At 39.2% G+C, this 19636-nt stretch overlaps 1 protein-coding gene across 2 annotated transcripts in view; it reads right to left on the bottom strand.

Annotated features, from left to right (window-relative positions):
* LOC111576346 (alpha-1,3-mannosyl-glycoprotein 4-beta-N-acetylglucosaminyltransferase C-like) overlaps nucleotides 1-10441 on the bottom strand; it is a 52495-nt gene extending 42054 nt beyond the window's left edge. The window contains exons 1-2 of one of the 2 annotated variants that reach the window (XM_023281962.3): nucleotides 10134-10441; nucleotides 4332-4430 (exon numbers count right to left, since the gene is read on the bottom strand). The gene's annotated coding sequence lies outside the window, so the exon portion shown is untranslated. The remainder of the gene's footprint in view (nucleotides 1-4331; nucleotides 4431-10133) is intronic. The other variant, XM_023281961.3, reaches the window with a different exon arrangement.
* Nucleotides 10442-19636: the final 9195 nt, after the last annotated feature.

The raw sequence follows: 19636 nt of genomic DNA, 5'->3' as shown, positions 1-19636 counted from the left end.
AAAGAAGTCAGTGTGCTTGTCTTTGCATACATACATTAGAGAATAAGAGTCTTAAACCCTTGGTTGCCTTATGTATTGGAGCATGGGTGCCTCATTTTGTGTCTGGGTCATTCTGGGACTGAGCTCTCCATGTGTGACTGTATAATGAACAGGGAGCGGTGGCCAACAGAAAGAAAGACAGGAAGCTGTTATTTCCTGTGAGGATTCGAGTGCTTATTATGGTGATCTTCATCAGGAACGGCTTGGCAATGATCACAACAACATGCCTCAACACATCAGCAGGGAACACACTGAAATGAGGACTAAATCTGCCTGTTAATCATCAGCATGGAAACAACAACCTTGAGAGGAAATGTTACTATTGGGCTCATGGAACAAGACTTTATTAAAGAAAAGTTGTCTGTTATTTGACAGTGTGTTTTATGTAATCGCACAATGAAAAGCAAATTCAATTTCAGCCATGTGGAATATGAAGCCAAACCATCACAGGTCTGGGTTTCATCAGATAATCTGTAATTCTAAGAAAGATAGATAGTTGCATTTTAAATGGTGCTTTCCTTCTTATTTGTTTTGAAACAAAAGACAAATTGATGTTTTAATATTTAAAATCAAACCCACTTTTGGTTTACAAACAGAACATGGATAAAAAAAGAACCCAAAAATCACAGATGAACCACACTTCATTGTTTTTATGATTCTGACACTTCAAACTTTTTTTCAGTTTTTGATTTTGAAACAAAGAACATGAATCTGTTTGGTTTGGGTTTGAATTACAAGTGAATTACTGATTATCTGACAATACACAGAGTGTCATATCTTGTTCTGTTTGATTATCTGTTTAGAGAACAAGTTTGGTCAGCTGTGATAAGTAGCCAGTGGACCACAGCGGAGAGCAGCTGCATGTTGTGTTTTCATGTTGTTGAGAAAGAAACAAATGAAGCTAAAGAAAAAAATGTAATCCTCAACTAACTCCTGTCAGAACAACATATATTGATATCGAACATTATTTAAAGAAATTTTTAGGAAAAAATATGTTTCACAGATGCTGGTTAGGCTCATTTTGTTTCTTTAACTTGAACGTTAACAGAGCCGGGTTAACTGTTTCAGGTCCTTATGCTTGGCTGAACTACACAGCTGCTGGCTGTAGCTTCATACTGTGACATCGATCTTCTGATTTAACTCTCAGCAAAAAAAAAGAAAATAAGATTTATCTCCGCAGTATTACTACAGAATTGACTGTTTCTGAATTCCTTCCTTCCAGGGAATCCAGGGAGGTCAAAAGTTAAGATCACACCCGGACGAAATTTTGTTTGCGATTCAGAATCTTAAATTGCAGATCTGAACCTGTAAACACAGTCTCTGCTCTGTGAACACATTCCACAGCATCTCCACAAAACACAGACACTCACCTTGTCAGCATCAGTAATGTTTACATCTAAACATTGTCCTATTTTGCAGTGAAAATAGACAGAAATAGATAGAAGCAGCTGTGATTATTGCTGCTCAGAAGCACAGTTGTGCAGACATGCTGCAGTGGACCAGCAGCAGCAGTTTACATGAATTTTTAATGCTCATGTTGGAGTCAAAACCACAGAAAAGTTTTTAATTGTTAAAGTTGCTGTTATTGAGAAAGAAATAGTTCTTCTGGATATGGGTGTTCTGATTTACCGGTAATGACAAAAATTGTGATATTTAAAATATTGATATTGTGGTATTAATGCGCATCAATAATTTCACTCCAGTAAGAATCTAGTTGACACTCCAACATAGGAACAACATACAGTACAGTTATGGTTACACACTCTTTGTACTGCCAACAAAAAGTAATATGCTATATGAGCACAGTGCTTTTTAAAAGAGTCATAGTCAATGGACAGTCCATGGGGAATTACTGTAGATCAGGGCTATTCAATTAAAAATTCACTGGGGCCGGATTTTCAGACTAAGAACATGAGCTGGGCCGGATGTTTTTAGCAGACACTGAGCAAAGTTAACCATTTAAAATAAACACAAACAGATAAGATAACAAAGACACTGGATGTTTATTAACGTATTGCCACATCCAAAAGGACATAAACATAATAGAAGAGCAGTACTTAAACTAAACCTGTGCTGAAATACTGCTTCTTTAAATTTTACATTTCAAACACACAACTTCAACACATTTTGATAGGTAAATATGAGCACATGTTAAGGTGCATATGAACATAAAAACTAAGTGCAGATTAGAAACACCATCTTTTGTTTTGGTCACATCTCAAAGTGCATTAAAAAGTAACTTGGTTAACAGTAACTTTTCAGAACTTGAGACATTTTTCTTCTTTTGAAATAACAAAAAACAGAGTTTGTCCCTGTCCATATTTGGTCTCATCTGAGACAGTCACAGCTTCAGTGCATATAATCAAAAAAAATAAACAGTGGGCACAGTGATAGTTACTATCCCTTTGAAATGAAATAAAGCTGACATCAAAGTGAATAATAAAGTGCAACTAAGTGAAATAACTGTCAAAACAAAATGTATTTCTTAAATATTAAACTTACAATAAGTGAACAGAAAATAGTCACATAAATACACAAAACTACCTTTAGTGTCTGCTACAGCACGCTGCTTTGTTGCACTTACCATGTCTCAAAGACATCTGTGGTGAGAACATCAACCCTGCGAATGTTTGACGTGTCAGACCTGTTTGATAGCAGATGTTACACTCGTCTTAACTTTGTCGTCCGTTAAAACTTCATCCACGACAGCCAACATGCAGTTCTTCACAGTTTCTGAGTCTGTGAACGGCCTCTTTTTCGTGGCCCTTTCCTGAGCTGTGCAGGTCCGCTTCATTGTAGTACAGCTCCAGTTGTAAGATGCAGTCAAACTTTGAATTATAGCTGCTCTCTCATGACATCCCTCGGGAAAGTTTGTCCGAAACGCGGCATGTTTTTCAATGTAGTGTCTTCGGACATGATAATCTTTCAGCGCTGCAATGCACTCGTTGCAGAGTAAACGCATTGGTTTGGCGTTCGGACTTGGTGGTAAATAAATAAATACTTGTCAGTCCACGCAGGATTAAACCGACGGTTTTCCTCGCCGATTTGTCGTTTCAGGATAGAAAAAGACATGCTGCCATTTTCACCTGTATAGAACTGCTAATGTTAACTTTTCAAACGCGTCTCCTCAACACAATGCATTGTGGGTTAGTTGCTAGGTTACGGCAAGTGTTGCATTCAATGTTCGCAATAATGTTGGAATTTTTGTAAGAACTTGTCATCTCGAGGGTTGCTTTCGGGCCGCATGTGGCCCGTGGGCCGCTTGTTGAATAGGGCTGCTGTAGATGAAGAGGAAAAGAAAAGTCTGCTGCTCTTCCTTCCCAGTTACAGATCTGCATACAATTAAAGCTGTGAATTGTCACATTTGGATGAAATGATGACTCAGACTGATAACTAACGCTGCTGCTGTTCCGCTGACAAGAGTCACATTTGTGGCAATAACTAGAATGTGCGATTGAAACTAATTTGAAAACAGTGTGAGAAAAGTCTGTGTAGATTCTCAGTCTTCCAGGTCTTGGTAATCCTAGGAGCTTCAGTAGAAGGAAACTAAACTTGTCTTTTTGGTTGTGGAAGACATTTCACCTCTCATCCAAGAGGTTCCTACTGTTCTATCTGACCGACGGGGAGTCCTAGATACATACTGTCTCTCCTAAACCACACGGTAATAACCCATTAAGCCAAGACTCACATGCACTGTGGTGTGAATGGTTGTGATGATTGTTAAATTTTATGGTAACAGGTCTTAAGACTGCATTAGAAGTACCTGGTAAGTGGTGTCCTAGACCCCTCCAAAGTTTGAAGATGGTTGTTCCAACCTTACATAGATGCTTTCTTTCATCCTCTCTCAAACTATCTGACTTTTCTGTCCAGAGTGTGGACAGATCAGTCTACCTGACATCTTGTCTCAGCAGTCCACTACTTCTAGAAGATAAAGGACCATTGTTTGAGGACATAATGCAGTACTGAAGTTTCACAGCCATTAATGTCTTGAGTCCTTGACCTGGCAGTTTCACAACCATTTCAACCTCGAGGCATTGAATCTGCAGTCATTAATGGGTCCATTAGCCATGTGATGTAGGGATGACAAACTGGTATATCTGGAAGTCTCCATTAATCACTTACAACTGAAGAAAGCCTCTTGGGTGACGTCTTCACAAACCAACAAAGAGAAATCCATTTGCTTTTGACTGAAACTCTTACAAGTGTGAGAAAATGTTTCACACGCTGATCTGTGACTGCAAAGAAGAGTCCAAGGTAACAAGCTACGAACCTTAACAATGCAAAGCCCCTACCTGCCTGCTGATGTCGTCAGTTTGTTTGCTGTTAGTAGGAAGGTTTCTGCTGTTTGCTCTCTGGGCTGGCATGGATCCTCAATCACAAAATGAGACGGCCTGAAAAAAACAGGAAGGACAGAAAATGAATATACGGTGTCACATGTTGTTTTATAATTCAAAAGACTGTGATGCTTTTTCATCCACACATCCTCTAATGAACTCTGTCCATTAGAGACAGAGGACTGCATGTTCAGTCAGACTTAAGCATTACACTTTCACAAACAGAGCATCCTCCGATGAAAATGCTCTTTTCCAAAACACTGCATCTGTGCCCAGACAGAAGAGGCTCATTATCAACCATCTCTGCAACACTGTTGTCTTGTTAATTCAAAACTGGGGCTTCTTTCTATCACAACATGCACATTTGTATATATGTAGTCAAGTGTGTAGAAAATGTCAGCAGTGTGACAGACTATCAAATATACGTTTTACACTTTATAGCATCTCAGATGCATTACACACACTTCACAGTCCATATTGTATTAGATGAGCATTTCACAAACAGAAACCAGTGAATTGTAATTTGATTTTGTTTGACAGCCATGCATTGTTGTTAAATGCTTATATATATAAATACCTTAGGGCAGTTTAAAGACAAAACAGAATATGACTATGCTTCAGAAACCTTTCTGTTAAGGTTTATAAGAAAAACACTCTTTGTTTTAACATACTTTGCTTTAACATGTGTAACAACTATAACAGTTGGTAATTGTACAAGCATTTTTTAAATTGATTTATTTTTATAATTCAGAAAGATCACTCACTAGTAATGTGTGTTTAATTCTCTTTTTTGGAAACAAAGTTAGAAAAATTCTAAAAATGAAATTGCCCGAGAAGTGTTGACACCAAGCAACGGACAGCAAATCTCTCACTAATTTGTCAAGTGCAGCATCTGTTTGTGGCACCATGCTTGGATTTCAACTTGGAATCAATGTAACTAACATGTTGTGCTGTGTGTTCTGCTTCTGCCTAATACAAGATGCTAAACAGCAGGAGTGAGAGAGAGAGAGAGAGAGAGAGAGAGAGAGAGAGAGAGAGAGAGAGAGAGAGAGAGAGTGAGAGAGAGAGAGAGAGAGTGAGAGAGAGAGAGTGAGAGAGAGAGAGAGAGAGAGTGAGAGAGAGAGAGAGAGAGAGCTTCTTGTGAGGCTGCAGCCTTGATTAAAAGAAAATTCTGGTGCAAGCAGATGGCCATGTAGACTTTGCTTGCTTGCTTAAAAGTAGACGGTCCACCCACCTTCCATATTTTTCATACTTTATTTTACAGACAGGAAAGCTGAAAAGGGGACAGATTACTGACAGCTGAGAAATAAAACACTCTATTGTTCTGACGTGAATTGGTGTTTTCAGAGTTATACAGTTCTTTCTGACAAGCTTTTTAATCAAGTTATTCGCGTATCTGTTGCCTTTGAATGTTGTTTCAAGCAAGGTTTTTTGTGTGTTTTGTTTGTACCAACAGGTACATTAGAGTTTTGCCAACTGGAGAGTAAATTTGTTGATACTAAAAAATTTAGAATTGAATCTTATAAATTTGGGATTCTGATTTGTCTGAAGGTTCACTAATAAGAAAAGTTTTATTCAATTTACAACCCTGTTTCCACAAAAATATGATTGGATTCTAGTATTTAAATTTGGTGGAACACTTTGTGGGGTTTCGGCTTCAAGACTGACATTTTCTGTCCAGCAAGATTCAGCAAGGTTCCTGTCTGTAGTTACATTTAGGTGACTTTGGCAGAATGAAATATAATGTTTAAGAATTATTGTTGTTTTGATTAATTACAGAAAAAGTAATGTCAGTGAAGTTGTTTTTCATCCTTAAACTTTCTTGCTCTTCATGCTGAGTGTGCTTACAGATCCAGCACTTCCTACCACATCTAGTGCCACCTGTCCTGCTTCCATATACGCACGTGTCCAGAGCTGTCATGGTGACATGCATGAAACGTGTGAGAAGCAACTGTTATGACTGAGGTTGCAATGTAGCAGAGTGCAGTCAACAGCAGAACCTGTGTTGCAGATGTTTTTGCAACCACTGGAAGATGTGCATTTGCAATTTCTCCATCGACTGTAGCAGAAAGCAAACAACGGATTTTGTGTCAGTGAGCAGCTGTGATGATCCGACCTTCACGTGGAGGATCATCAGTGCTGATGAGAGGTGAGTCTGCAGCTACCATCCAGAGAAGAAACAACAGTTTTTACAGTGGAAAAGCAGCAGCTTCCAACTCAGGAACTCGCGTCAGGTGAGAAACACCAGGAGCATGCTCATTATTTCTTCAACATTCACAGGACTGTGCATCATGAATTAATTCCCCAGAGTAAAACTGACGAGGCTGAATTCTGTTGTAACATCCTGAAGTGCCTGAGGAGAACTTTTCACACAAACAACCTGAACTGTGTCTCGATGGCATTCCAGTGCGCTGTGTGCCTGGTCACAGTGCAGCGATTCCACAACAACACAGTCATCTCTCTCCACTTTACTCACCAGATCTGTCCTCCTGTGACTTCTTCCTCTTCCCCAAAATGAAATTCATGTCAAAGGGTTGCCATTTCAATAAAGTGTAAGAGATTCAGCACTCATCACAGATGGGGCTTGACATTTTTAAATAACAGGACTCCTCAGTGTTAAGTGTTGCAGTAGCGCTGGGAACACTGGATCTCTGCACATACAGAATATTTTGATAGGGATCGTGGTTGAATTTCATTTTAGGGACAGTTTTTAAATTTGTATAAGCAAAGTCTCAAACCTTTTGATGACTTCCAGTACCCACTACTTTTGACCGAATAAACAAGGTTGCGCAGTGTCGTCAGAAGGTGGCGCTCTTTGGATATGCAATGCATGACTGGAAAAATAAATACAGTAGAAGAAGCCAGGAAAAAAAAAAAGTTTTTTGACAACCACTTAAATACAACAAAGCAGAAGAAACAAAAGTTGGTCATCTATGAGTGCAAAATGAATTGAAGCCTTTCAGGAATTGTTTTCAACTAGGAAAGTTGTAATTATTCTTTCATGTACTGCCGATGTTTCATGTTGTCTGGAGGTGAAGGAAGTGTGAACAGGTGATCGGTCAGTTAAAGTTAAATGTTTGCTATGTTGAACTTATTTGATAAAGATGCTTCTCTCTGGGCTGCACAGTTAGCACTGTTAGCTGGTTAGCACTTTTGCCTTGCAGCTAGAAGATCCCTGATTCGTGTCCCGGCTTTCCCGGGATCTTTCTGCATGCAGTTTGCATGTTCTCCCTGTGCATGTGCGGATTTTCTCCGGCTTCCTCCCACAGTCCAAAAACATGCAGAGGTTAACTGGTAACACTAAATTGTCCATAGGTGTGAACGTGAGTGTGACTGTCTGTAAATATAGCTCTGCAACAGGCTGGCAATCTGTCCAGGGTGTCCCCTGCCTTTGCCATAAGACAGCTGGGATAGACTCCAGCCTCCCGCAATCCTAATGAGGATTAAGCGGTGTATAGATAGTGGATGGATGCTTCTATCTCCCATTATGTGCGTTAACACTTTTCCGAAGCAAAAACTCAAGCAAACGTAGAAAAGTCAATTCAAATCTTGCAGTTTCCATGAACTTTTTCTAATGCAAAACCTCAGAAATAAAATTGAAATACATTACGGAAATACAGCTCCTGAAGCTGAATGTCACTGAAGGTAAAAGAGATGTGAAGCTTTTAACCCGAGGAGGCGGTTCAATCCTGCTTTAGAATGAGAAGAAACGTGGATTAGTAATGTCATGGCCAACACTTAATTCCGCTCAGTAAGCTGACCTAACCTCACGATAGTATATAAACATAACTTCTGAAGATAAGGTTGCAGTCTGACAGGTAAGATTTTAAAATGCGCTGCAACGGATCCAGAAGTGCATAACAAATCTCAAAAGGCTGCAAGGCCAGAATCTTTTTCACAATACATATTTTGCAACCTTGAGAGGATTTGCATCACCCGTTTCTTCTTCCTCGTCAGACTTGCAAGTTGTGTGGAGAAAACAACTGAAGCTGGTTTTGAAGTGAGTGCCAATGGAATCACGGCTGCAAGCTCCGGACAAGTGTTGCTCCCATACCCAACTGTCGCCGCACACTCTGAAAACTTCACAGAGTTTAGTCTTGTGCCCGATGGATATGACGTTGACATAATGACACAGGTTTGCACATAAACCCGTCTCGACTCAAGCTGTTAATTTTGTTTACCAGCTATACATCCTCTCCTTCACAATGTTCCTGCCTGTTCATCGACCGCTGAGACTGAGCTATTTCACTCGGCTGCATCGCTGCAACTTTAATAGGATGACTTGAATTTAAAAGAAGGTGATTAAGGTTTTGAAAGGTCCTGGCAGCTCACACACTGAGCAACAAGCTCTATCAGAGACACTTTCTCTTTCCACAAAGCACACAAATGAGGTCAATCCAGGTAAAAGCCATTTTCCTTCATTGATTCCCTGTATTTAATCTATACCTGTCACAACAGAGCTGATGCAGGTAAAGAAATGAGGCAAATCAATGAAAAAGATTTTTATGTTGCGAGACTACGGGGATGTGAAGATTGGGCTGGAAGATCGATGCGAGGGCCATGACCCTAATATTTTGTTCATTCAATCAAGGCCTGTGTTGAGGACTACTTTGTGGGCCAGCCAACAAAGATAAAAATATCCCTTGGAGTCGTCCTTTACGGACAGAGAGTGTGATGGAAGTCCTGGCTGACGGTAAATCCAGTCTGCAATAAATGTAATTTCTAATTTTAAGGGGTCCATTAATTCTTGTCCAGCACCCCTGCCAGTAGTAGTTTTGATGGGGGTCATGAGGAGAGCTAACATTAATAACAACTGCCATATTACTACTGGATGTGGCTGGCAACAGCGTCCCATTTGACAGTGTCCTCTTGCAAATAACATATGATGCCATTAGGTGCCATTATAGGTCAAACCCCACACAAACACACCCGGGCCGACGGAGAGCAACAGTAAATCACTCTAATCCAGCCGTGAGATGAAGGCAGGTTATTCCCTCATCGCTGAGGGGACGGGGATTTGTGTCACAAGCTCAGCTGCGGTTTACCAGCTTCAGTCACGATGAAAGCTGTGATAGAGCTCAGCTGTCACTCAGGAGGGCCGAGCCACAAATCTCTGATCACCTGCCTTCAACACGTCCAAAAGCCACCGACTGCACACCTCAGCCAGCGTGGACATGAGGGGGATGCCCAGGGCAAGATCCAGCTCCTCACCCACTGTGGTTTCCCTATCACACACACAATCTAGATGCATACATTTTTACCTCCGCTGTTATGAAACCAAAAAAAGAAACTGCAGTGTAAAATCTGACAAGCAGCCAGGGCTTATTTGTGCAGGATTATCTTTTTTCCTTTCTCTGCTCTCGTACAGATCGGCATCATCACCGCTGATGCTGTTCCCCTCCAGGTCCCTCAAGCAAAGATTTGACTCATCTCCCTCTCATCCTCTTCCAGCCCCCAGCCCCACTGAGTCTGCCTGTCAATACGGAGGCACTAAACGCTGCTCACACTGTCACAGAGAAACTCTAGCACGCCTTTTCACACTTTACACAGTCCTACTGTACAGCCTGGGTGAGCACAAACTAAACCGATAGGAGAGATGAGGAGAATGATGTCTGTTAGAGAGGCATGCAAGAGGAGGAGAGACAATCTGAACAAGACCCAAACTCTGCAGAAGTTGTCTGCTCCTCCCCAGCACAGAAAAGGCAGATAGGAGGACCAAACTGTGAATATTACATCGAGAGAGATGCAGAGCGAGCTTACCTGCCCTACGGTGCAGACTCACAAACAGATCTGTGGCTTTCTGCTGCCGCTCCTCGCTGCTCCACTCACCTACAGTAAATCACCTCCATGACTCACGCAGAGGGAAGATAACCGGCTCTCAGGGAAAGTGGAGTAAACACTCGTTGCAAAGGCAGGCAAGGCGCTCGCTCTCACTGCAGTGCTGCTATCTCTCATCGTCGCCTCTCCTCCTCTGTCTCTTCCTTTGCTTTGATCTCTCCCTCTCCCTCTTTCTCTCTCCAGTGGTGGCCCCCTCTCTCTCTCTCTCTCTCTAACTCTGCCACCCCCTCACTCTCCACCACAAGGTTTCACAATCAGAGTGTGTCTGCACCCACTGCCTCTTATTGGCTCTCACTTCGCTCTCTTCCTTTTTCTCTCTTCCCCACCACCCCCACCATCCCCACCCTCCCCTCCATCTCTCTCTCTCTCTTTCTGTCTTTGGATTGTCTGCCTTAAAGAGGCAATGCGTCACGCCCACAACTCAGGGCATGTCTGCACTTAAGCCACCTATATTTTAAAATCTTATCTGTGGATAAACAACACTGTAACGTTTTAAGTGCTTTTTTATAAAGATTTCTATTCATACTAACCAAAAAAACAACAACACCCAAACAAACAAAAAAAAAGCCCCAGAAGTACTGTGATGTTGCCACAGAGCCTCAGAGGACCACTGGTTGCTTCTTGTTTCACACTGAGAGTCAAAATTCTTTTAACCATGAAATGTTTATCTCCAAACCACAACCAAGGGGTTACACATCACAGTCCTGTGATCTTAAAATCCCTCTGATTTCACCTAAAAAACGTATGTTTTTGTATCAAAGTTCCTTATTTCGTAGTGTTTACCAGATAAAAACAGAAAATACATCATCAACACCTTTAACTGGCTTAGATCCTCTAGAACTCCTCTAGAATGTGTGGATCTATGAAGTCCCTGCCTGTCTTTCCACTCACTGCAGCTCCAGCACACCAGCTCACCTACAACAACTACAAAACTCTGCTCAAACACTGTAAAACTACTCCACACAGTACATATTAAATTGTATTAAATGATTATGAAGGAGGATAATTCATCTTGCCAGTGGACAGGATTGGTTCCTTGCATTTGTTATGTATGAAGCCTCAAAAGTCTGAATCCGTGTTTTTTAGACTGTCATCCCTGCAATGCAGTTTAAATCTGCTCAGTCATTGTGTTTCCTTCGTGATGTGTCTTCAAGCATCTAAAAAAAATCACCATATGTAGACGTTAACAAGGATAAAAAAAAAAAAACTTGATTCAACTGAATTTATGTCCCCTAACAAAATCAAAACCATCAAGGTGTGACATTAGAAAACAATTTCATTTTTGCAACATAGGTTTCCGGAATCACAGACAATCGATGCCGATAAAAGTATCAGATTAGACAGTGCTTGTCCATTTGTGTTGTTTTGGAGGAGTGTTAATACATATGAGAATCTGGTTTGACTAATTTACATATTTTTCCTCCTCCTTTTGTCATTAGAGCACATTTAAAATTACGATTGTGACTCATTCCTGGCAGCTGCTCGAGGCCATCAAACAAATCACTATTGTATGATCCCACAGTCATCTGACTAAATAAACATAAATACACATCAAGGACAACACCTGGCTGTGACCGAGCAGCTTCGCGTCATTGTTTTCCAAAAGGTTTTCCCTGGCAATGATGACAATGCCGTTGATGTTGCCTGGCTGTATTTGTCCGTACGCTTCTGCATCTGAAAACTTGCACTCTTCTCTGCCGCCTGCATTGAGGGCTGCTTTCTGTTTCACACATTCATGCCCAATTCATGAGGCGAGTGGGTTGATATATGGAGCTGAAAAACTTCAACTTCTTTCTTGTGATCTTTTTTTTTTTTATCAAGTGCTTCTGTCGCTTTTCATGACAGGTCTCGATTGTTGCACCCGAATGCAACTCCATGAACGCTACTATCTCTCTTTACCACTTAAATATCTCTTTCTTTTCTTTTAAGGCAGCTTTTCATCCTGCACTCAAGTGTTGCCATCAGTAGCAGCTGCTCGCTTCAGATTTAAATCTTTTTTGGACACCATGTCGCACCAACTTTCAAGCATTCGCTGGCCTCGGCTCTAAAAGAAAGTAGGAGGAGGAACATGTATTCAGGCTGCAAAAAAGAAATTTATAAAGCAGTGAGGTCCTGTGACGCCCCATTTTCGTTTTTTACTGTCAGACACAGATGTGCATACTAATCAGACTACATTCACCATCCCCCTTTTTAATAAATGATTTATGTTTTTGTCTGTTTTTTCATTGACTTAACATAACTACTGCTACTACTAGCTACTGTGACCTGTAAGCAATGTTCCCTGTAATTTTTCATGAGTCTGAGCAAACACACAAACTCCCTGAGCGTCCCTTGGACCACTTTGAGCAACATCAGACGTGTACACTGTGGTCACACCAGCATCACATCCATTCAAGTTACATGGTTCATTAAAAGAATCAAATTACAGCATTTACATTTCTGTTAAAACACTTTGTCAACAGGAGCCAGTTGAAGGCTGCAGTGATTTTAGTGACACTACAATGTATAAGAGTGAAGTTATTGAATATTTGTCTCTCTTTACTGTTGCAGCGGTTTTGCAAATTGCAGACGGACCCTGTTCACTCCATAGACACCAATGTTATTCCTGTAGCTTGAAAGACAGCTACTTTTGATAAAACTGGGCTTGTAGCACATTGTCTGCCTTGCAACAATGGGAAAGAGGCACCGTTTATGTTTTGACAACCTATATCTAATGAGTTATTGATGCTGGAAGTCCGAATCTGTGAATATCTTTCCAACTTTACTGAACTTGGGGCCACTACCACCTAAGGAGTGATATATTTAATTCTGAAAAAAGCATTTAGCCATACTTAAAGCTTTAAGTGCTTTATTAATACGGAACTAAAAATTTTGTATTGTTTTATTATCACAGGTTCTGTCTGAAAAGAGGTGGCATCATTTTAAACCGTGAAATCAAACTAACAAAATGTAATGACCAACCAGTGAGTAATACTGGATTCTGCAAAAACATAAACAACTTTTTTTAAAAATCTAAATCTTAACAGTTAATGTATTAACTTATTTTTGTGTGTATGCATGTATTTATTGATTTATTTAGTACTGTTAACATATCAGAGTTCTGAGTGAATTTTTCTAAAGATAGGCAAAGGCCATTTATTGATTACATATAGGCTGTTAAATGTTTATTAAAAACTAAAAAGCATTTTTAAAAAAACAACTTAGGCATTTATTGAGTCACTAAAATACTGTAGAGTACAGACCACATCAGCATGATTATAAGCATCCTCTGGTAAATTAACAACCAGATACTGATGTCTCTCACCATATGGACTTCAGGAGATGACTGGGGGATGATAAACTGTGACCTACTGGTTGGGTTCTCTCTGTTCTCATGTTTCTTACATGTTTGTCCCCTGACAGCCGGGTCCTAATGTTTTTTGAGCAACACACCATACTATGACGTTTTTACAATGATGGTTCTACTATGGAACCAGTTTGACATGTTCAGGTGTTCTTTGTGTGAAAACTCAGAGATTTCAGGTATCAGAAGGTGGTTTTCAACTTTCTTTGTTAACTTTCTGCTTCAACTTTAAATTAAATTTCCTTCACTAACCCAACCCTCTGGACTTCCAGGAAGCTGTGTTCCTATTGGCTGTCCAGGTGGCTGCTTGGTGTTATCAGGAACACCTGAGCAGCTCAGTGTCTTCCTGCTTTATTTAGCTGCAGACAAACATTTCCTCTGCTTCTCTTCACCAAAGAATCGGGTTTGGCTCCATTGCTTTAGTTTGTTCTTTAGGCGTTGGCTTGCAGCTTCCAGCAGTAAAATTGTCTTTAATGTGTTTCTTGGTGTGTTTTAGGGCTTTGTACTGGATAGTTGTCTTGATAAATGTGGTTCTTTAGCCACAGTTTGCACATGGTGCTAATGTGTGCAGTGATTAGTGGATTTGGTGCAGCTGAGTTGTGTCTTTATCTTGGCTGTAGTGAGTCTTTAGAGGTTTCTGGTCAGACACATTCTGTATTCTTGTTTGTGAACCAATGTTGGTTGTCCAGAAGGTAAGAGTTCCTGTCCTGATTCTCTGTTCTCAGAGGTTCTCTGGTAGGCTGCAGGAGACTTTAGCGTTTGGGTTGTGCTAGTTTGGTTTTTGTACGGTTTCATTTGGACGACTATCTTGAGGCCTCCATGTGGTTTAGTGAAGTTTTCTGGAACAGTTCTACAAAGCAACCTGCAGCAGAAGAGACTTTGAGAGTTTTTAGGAAGTTCTGGAGACCAGACTTTAGAGCAGCAGAAATATTTGTCAGCAGTTTGAGCAGGAGAAGGTGAGCTTCAGAGTAGAAATGAGACAGAAACCTTCTTGACCCGTGTGGTGAGGTCCTGAACCAAGAGTTTGAGCAGGTTGTGAAGAATCTGTAGTTCTTTGGTCTGAAAGCACAAGAAAAGTCGACTCATTAAAGGAGAAAACAGGAGATATTGTTGGTTCTTCTATCGCTCTGCAGTTTCCAGTTTCCTTAGACTGAATATCAAGTTTCTATTTTAAATGATTTCCCATGTGAGCCCAAGAAGACTTCGATAAACTCCCTCCATCCCCACTGGACACAACATATTTTATTACCATGTTAAATCTTTTTTTTAAAAATGTTTTTGAGTTTTAATCATAGTTTTAGCATAGTTTTTTGTCTTTGCTTGTTTAGTTTTGTTATCTGTGTAAAAGGTGCTAAACAAATAAAGTTGAATTGATAAACTGAATAATTGACTAACTCATGATTGTGACAACAGAAGTATTTTCATTGTGATTTAAGGGTTTATTTCATTTTTAAGGTTGGGGTTAAAATCTTGACAGAAAAAGAAGGTTAAAGAAATAAACTACATAACAAAAAGCAATTAAATCAAAGGAAAAAATTTAATACAATAAAACTTTTAAAAAGGTTTATTATTAAAATGTATTTTTTGAATGTTTAATTCTCAAAATATTTTATCTGTAATTTTGAATATTTGTATTTGAAAAATTCTGTTTAATTTCATAGTTACATGTATCCTGTTTAATTATCTAATTCAATATTTTGTCTGTTTAATATAGTTAAACATTAAATACAATTAAATTCTATTAAACAGACAAAATATTGAATTAGATAATTAAACAAGATACAATACATGTAATTATGAAATAAAACAAAATTGAATTAGTTTTTCTTTCCCAATATTTAATTTTTCGATTAAATCTTGAAGGTTTTTCTTTTTAAATGTTTTACCACCTGTTAATGTTTAATTTTCTTTTTAAGTGCTTCATTGTATTTTCAGTTTAATTCCTATTTGAAGTTTTATTGTCTTTAAGATGTAATTTTCAAATTAAACATTTAATTTTTTAATTAAATGTTTTGTCTTTTTAAAGGTTTAATAATCTAATTAAATGTTTTGTATTTTTTTAAATGTTTAATATTCTTCTTGTTTAATTGTATTTTTTGAACGTTTAATTATCAAAATATTTTATCTGTAATTTTGAATATTTGTATTTGAAAAATTCTGTATCTTGTTGAATTATCGCATTCAATATTTTGTCTGTTTAATAGAATTTAATTTTATTTAATGTTTAACTTCCACCTGGACTGGTTTGGTCGGGAGCATGTGCAACAAACATTTGAAAAACTGCACTTTAACATCAATGAATGACACTGAAGTTTAATCTCTACATAAATGAGACTGAGTCTGAATGTGCTGCTCTGTCATTAACTCCTAAATTTAGGGAAAGTTCAAACAAAAGAGGACAGTTCAGATCAGACTTGAGAATGAGCTTATTTTGAACAAACATCTCAGACTTTCTGAGCTTCAGCACCTCTAGCAAGATATTTTAACAACAAGCAACTCAAGAGATCCAGAAGTTGGAGAGAGTTAGCTTTAGCTGAGCCAAAGAACATGTGGGACGCTAACCTAGCAAACATTTCAGACTTTTCTCTTTGAATTCAGAGAAATAATTTACTATTTAATGACAGAGCTACATATCTTAACTCAGTCTCATTAAAACAGACTCTAATTCAGTGTCATCCATCCATATTAAAGTGCAGTTACCCAAAATGTTTGTTGCATGAGCTCCAACAAAACCTGTCCAGGTAGAAGGCCACTTTGACAAACAGGAAGTGGACGATTCCAAGCAGATTTATAGAAGGGGGAACCGGACTGTACTAAGTGTGGTCGAGTATAGAGAGGTGTTTTGTGGGTTTTTAAGGCTGATAATGATTATTAGTGGGACATTTGGAGTAGATATTCATTTGCAGTAAATGAAAGTATTTAAAATCTTGAGTTAAACTTAGAAGAACACAAACTTTAACAGAAAACTTTGTTGATACGTTTCTGTTTTGTTTACAGATGTTAAGTTAAAGGAGTTTTATTCGTGACGTATAACCAATCAAATCACTCCAGAAGACAGAGCAACCACAGGTAGATAAAGGTTCAGAGCCAAAGTAGCGCCATTTTTAAATGTATTTATTAACGTAAATCAGTAAAAAATAAAATACCGATAATCGGTAAATCAGTCAGCCCACAATTACTACAATTCTACAATGTATGTCTCTTTCCTTTGACTTGTTATTTGTACAATATACGATGTATGGGTTCCGTGTTTAGGGTGCTACTGCGGTGTGTTTTTGGGTTTTAAGAGGTGAACAGGAAGAGTTTTTTTTCGTATTGATTATCTTTTACTTTGTTCCTGGTTGGAATGCCCATCAATGTCAACGTGAAGTGCACTTTTAGTTCTGTTTATTTATTTTTATTTACTAACACCCATTTGTTTTTAAACCCCTCACATGTGTTGTTGTAAACTTCCTCTTTCAAATAAATTCTCGTCTAACCCTCTGGAAACCAGCGTTTGGACTGTTTTTGTGTTGCTCCTCCCCTACTGACAGCTGTGGACTAAAGGCTATACTGTGACGTTTTTAGAGCGACATGCTATACTATGATGTTTGTTGGGCAACATGCTATACTATAGGCTTTTTTAATTGACATATTACTGTGACGTTTTTTTGTTTTAGTTTTTTTCATTTTTTTTTAGCAACATAAGAATTCGAACAGTTTTAAAAGTTACTATACTTTTACTTGTGCAATGAAATTATCATTCTATGGCATTTTTTAGATGACATATTATACGCTGATGTTTTCTTGAATTACATACTATTTTGACAATATACTGCACTATGACATTTTTTGAACCACATATCATACATGACAATTTTAGGCAACATCCTATCATTTTGCGCTTTTTGAACCACATAATAATCTCTGTTTTGTTTTTTTTCTTGCCAACATGCTATACTATGAACTACAGGCCATACTATGTTATTCTTGAAAAGTATACTATACTTTGACGTTTTCTGAACTACATCCTATACTATGGCGTTATACACAGAGTGCTTTGGTTACATGTTGATTTATAATCTACATTTTTTCTGTTTTGTTTTTTGACGGGATTACCACAGACCTGACCGTGAACACCGTCGACACCCACCTCAGGGAGACGCTGCCTAAGATCTCAAGGCTGCTTGGTCGTGGTCTTTCTGGCACGTACTCTTCCAAGATGAGCCGGGAAGTTAAACACTGATGGAATGACACCAGGTCTAAGCCGACAAACTTCCAATTCCTCCTCAACCCATAGTCTCTGGAAAACCTGCATGGAGTAAGAAAAGTAGACAGAGAAGTAATTAAGTCTGTACACAACATATTAAAAAGAAATCATGCTAATAAATTAAGTACAAATAACCGAATTCGCCAATATACTGGAGACCAGAGGTATTTAATTTGATAAGTATAACCTTGTTTAGTAACATTTCAATTATTTGAGAGCAGTCCTAAAGAACTGCCTGTAATCCCAATCATCACCGATGAAAAGTCATTCCAAGTTTCCTTGTCTCAATCGTACGACGCAGTGTGTAATTGTATGCAGCACAGTGAGACGGCATACTTGTTTCCGTTTTCACGCCGTCTACATCAACAGAATGCACTGAAACTTTGCTCCCACTAGCTTAGTCTTGCTGTAGCACGCAGCCCAAAGGGGCGTGTCCTATCTACTCATTCATATCTATGAGAACAACGGTGGCTGCACATAAGGACGTCTGACGCTGATTAGCTGCGTAAATACCATTATATACAGTCTATGGTGAATACGTATGTGAATCGCATCATTGGCTGCAGCAGCCAGTCACTGGTCACTCACTGACTCACACTGAAAAATAGCACAGAATGAATTGTTACGTGTTTATTTTATTTACAATTTAGGTTGGATTTTTTTTTTTTTTTTGTGCGCAGCGCAGATTTTCTGTGCGCGGAGACCATGTCAGCAGTGCGCAATTGCGCACGCGCGCAGCTTAGAGGGAACAGTGCCAGGATGTGAAATTGTGCTACGCTCTAAACAAGGCAGGTACAACACACAGTCGTCAATGAGAAATTGTGGAATTTCAGTGGAGGCAGCCTTTAATGATCAGTTCAAACCGAATCTGTGTCGAAAGAGGGCCAGGAGTCAAGTTGCCAATTTGCAATTATAATTAGACTTCAAGCCCCTTAAAATGTAGATTACATATATCCCCCATGCTGTCGTGTCCTCGTGTGATATTTGTTCTAATTCGGCATGAAAAACACATTAATGGCGGAATCGGAGACGTGCTGGTGCCGAAGGCGTGAAGTCCTCCCAGTGTTATCGTGTTCGGCTATGAGAAAATGCGCTGCAGCTGTTTTAAAATGTAAGTGTCCTAAATCATTCAGATCACACCATGCAACACCTCGCGCCAACACAGTGTCCCTGCTGTTACAACACTTCTGTAAGCATTAGCCCAAGTCAAGTGCAGCAGCTTCCCCATGAACACAAAATGAAAGAGGAATGCTGGACCATCTGTCCTGCTCTTACTGGGAACTGGAGTGTCTGTTGCAATCAGGAGTCATCTTATTGTGCTTGTTGTTAGGTTTTATTTGTGGAGTTTTATGTGATTCTCTGTCTGCAGGTCTGTTTATGAGCCTTGAGGAACGAGGTGAACAGGTCTCCTTTGTGGAAATACAGAACATCTGGTCTTGCACCGTGACGTCATCTTTACTTTTTCATGCAGAGATGCATTTATGCACTGGCGAGAAAGTTTTATCTGCACGACTTCAGTGTCAACAAGCAGCTTTTATGTTCTGTTTTACCCTGAAAAGCAAACCATGTCTGGAGGACACAGTTTGAATAAACATCGAGTATTGTTAGGTAAAACTGGTATAATTTGCATAGATGTTGCAATAACAGAAATAAATTCTATTCTGGCAGTGGAAGCGATATTTTATAGGTTCATACATCTAATTCTTTATGTTGTTCCCTGTGATCAAGGGGATATTTTTCTTCTTTGCCAAACCAAGAAAATTAAAGAAGATATGGATGGGGTGAAAAGCATAGTGTAAGTTTAGTTGTTTCCTAGATTAACCCTCTCAACTC

The sequence above is a fragment of the Amphiprion ocellaris genome, chromosome 3 (genome assembly GCF_022539595.1).
Source record: "Amphiprion ocellaris isolate individual 3 ecotype Okinawa chromosome 3, ASM2253959v1, whole genome shotgun sequence".
NCBI classification, from domain to species: domain Eukaryota; kingdom Metazoa; phylum Chordata; class Actinopteri; family Pomacentridae; genus Amphiprion; species Amphiprion ocellaris.
Note: the sequence above shows the minus strand (reverse complement) of the source record. Positions and strands in the feature narration are given on the sequence as shown.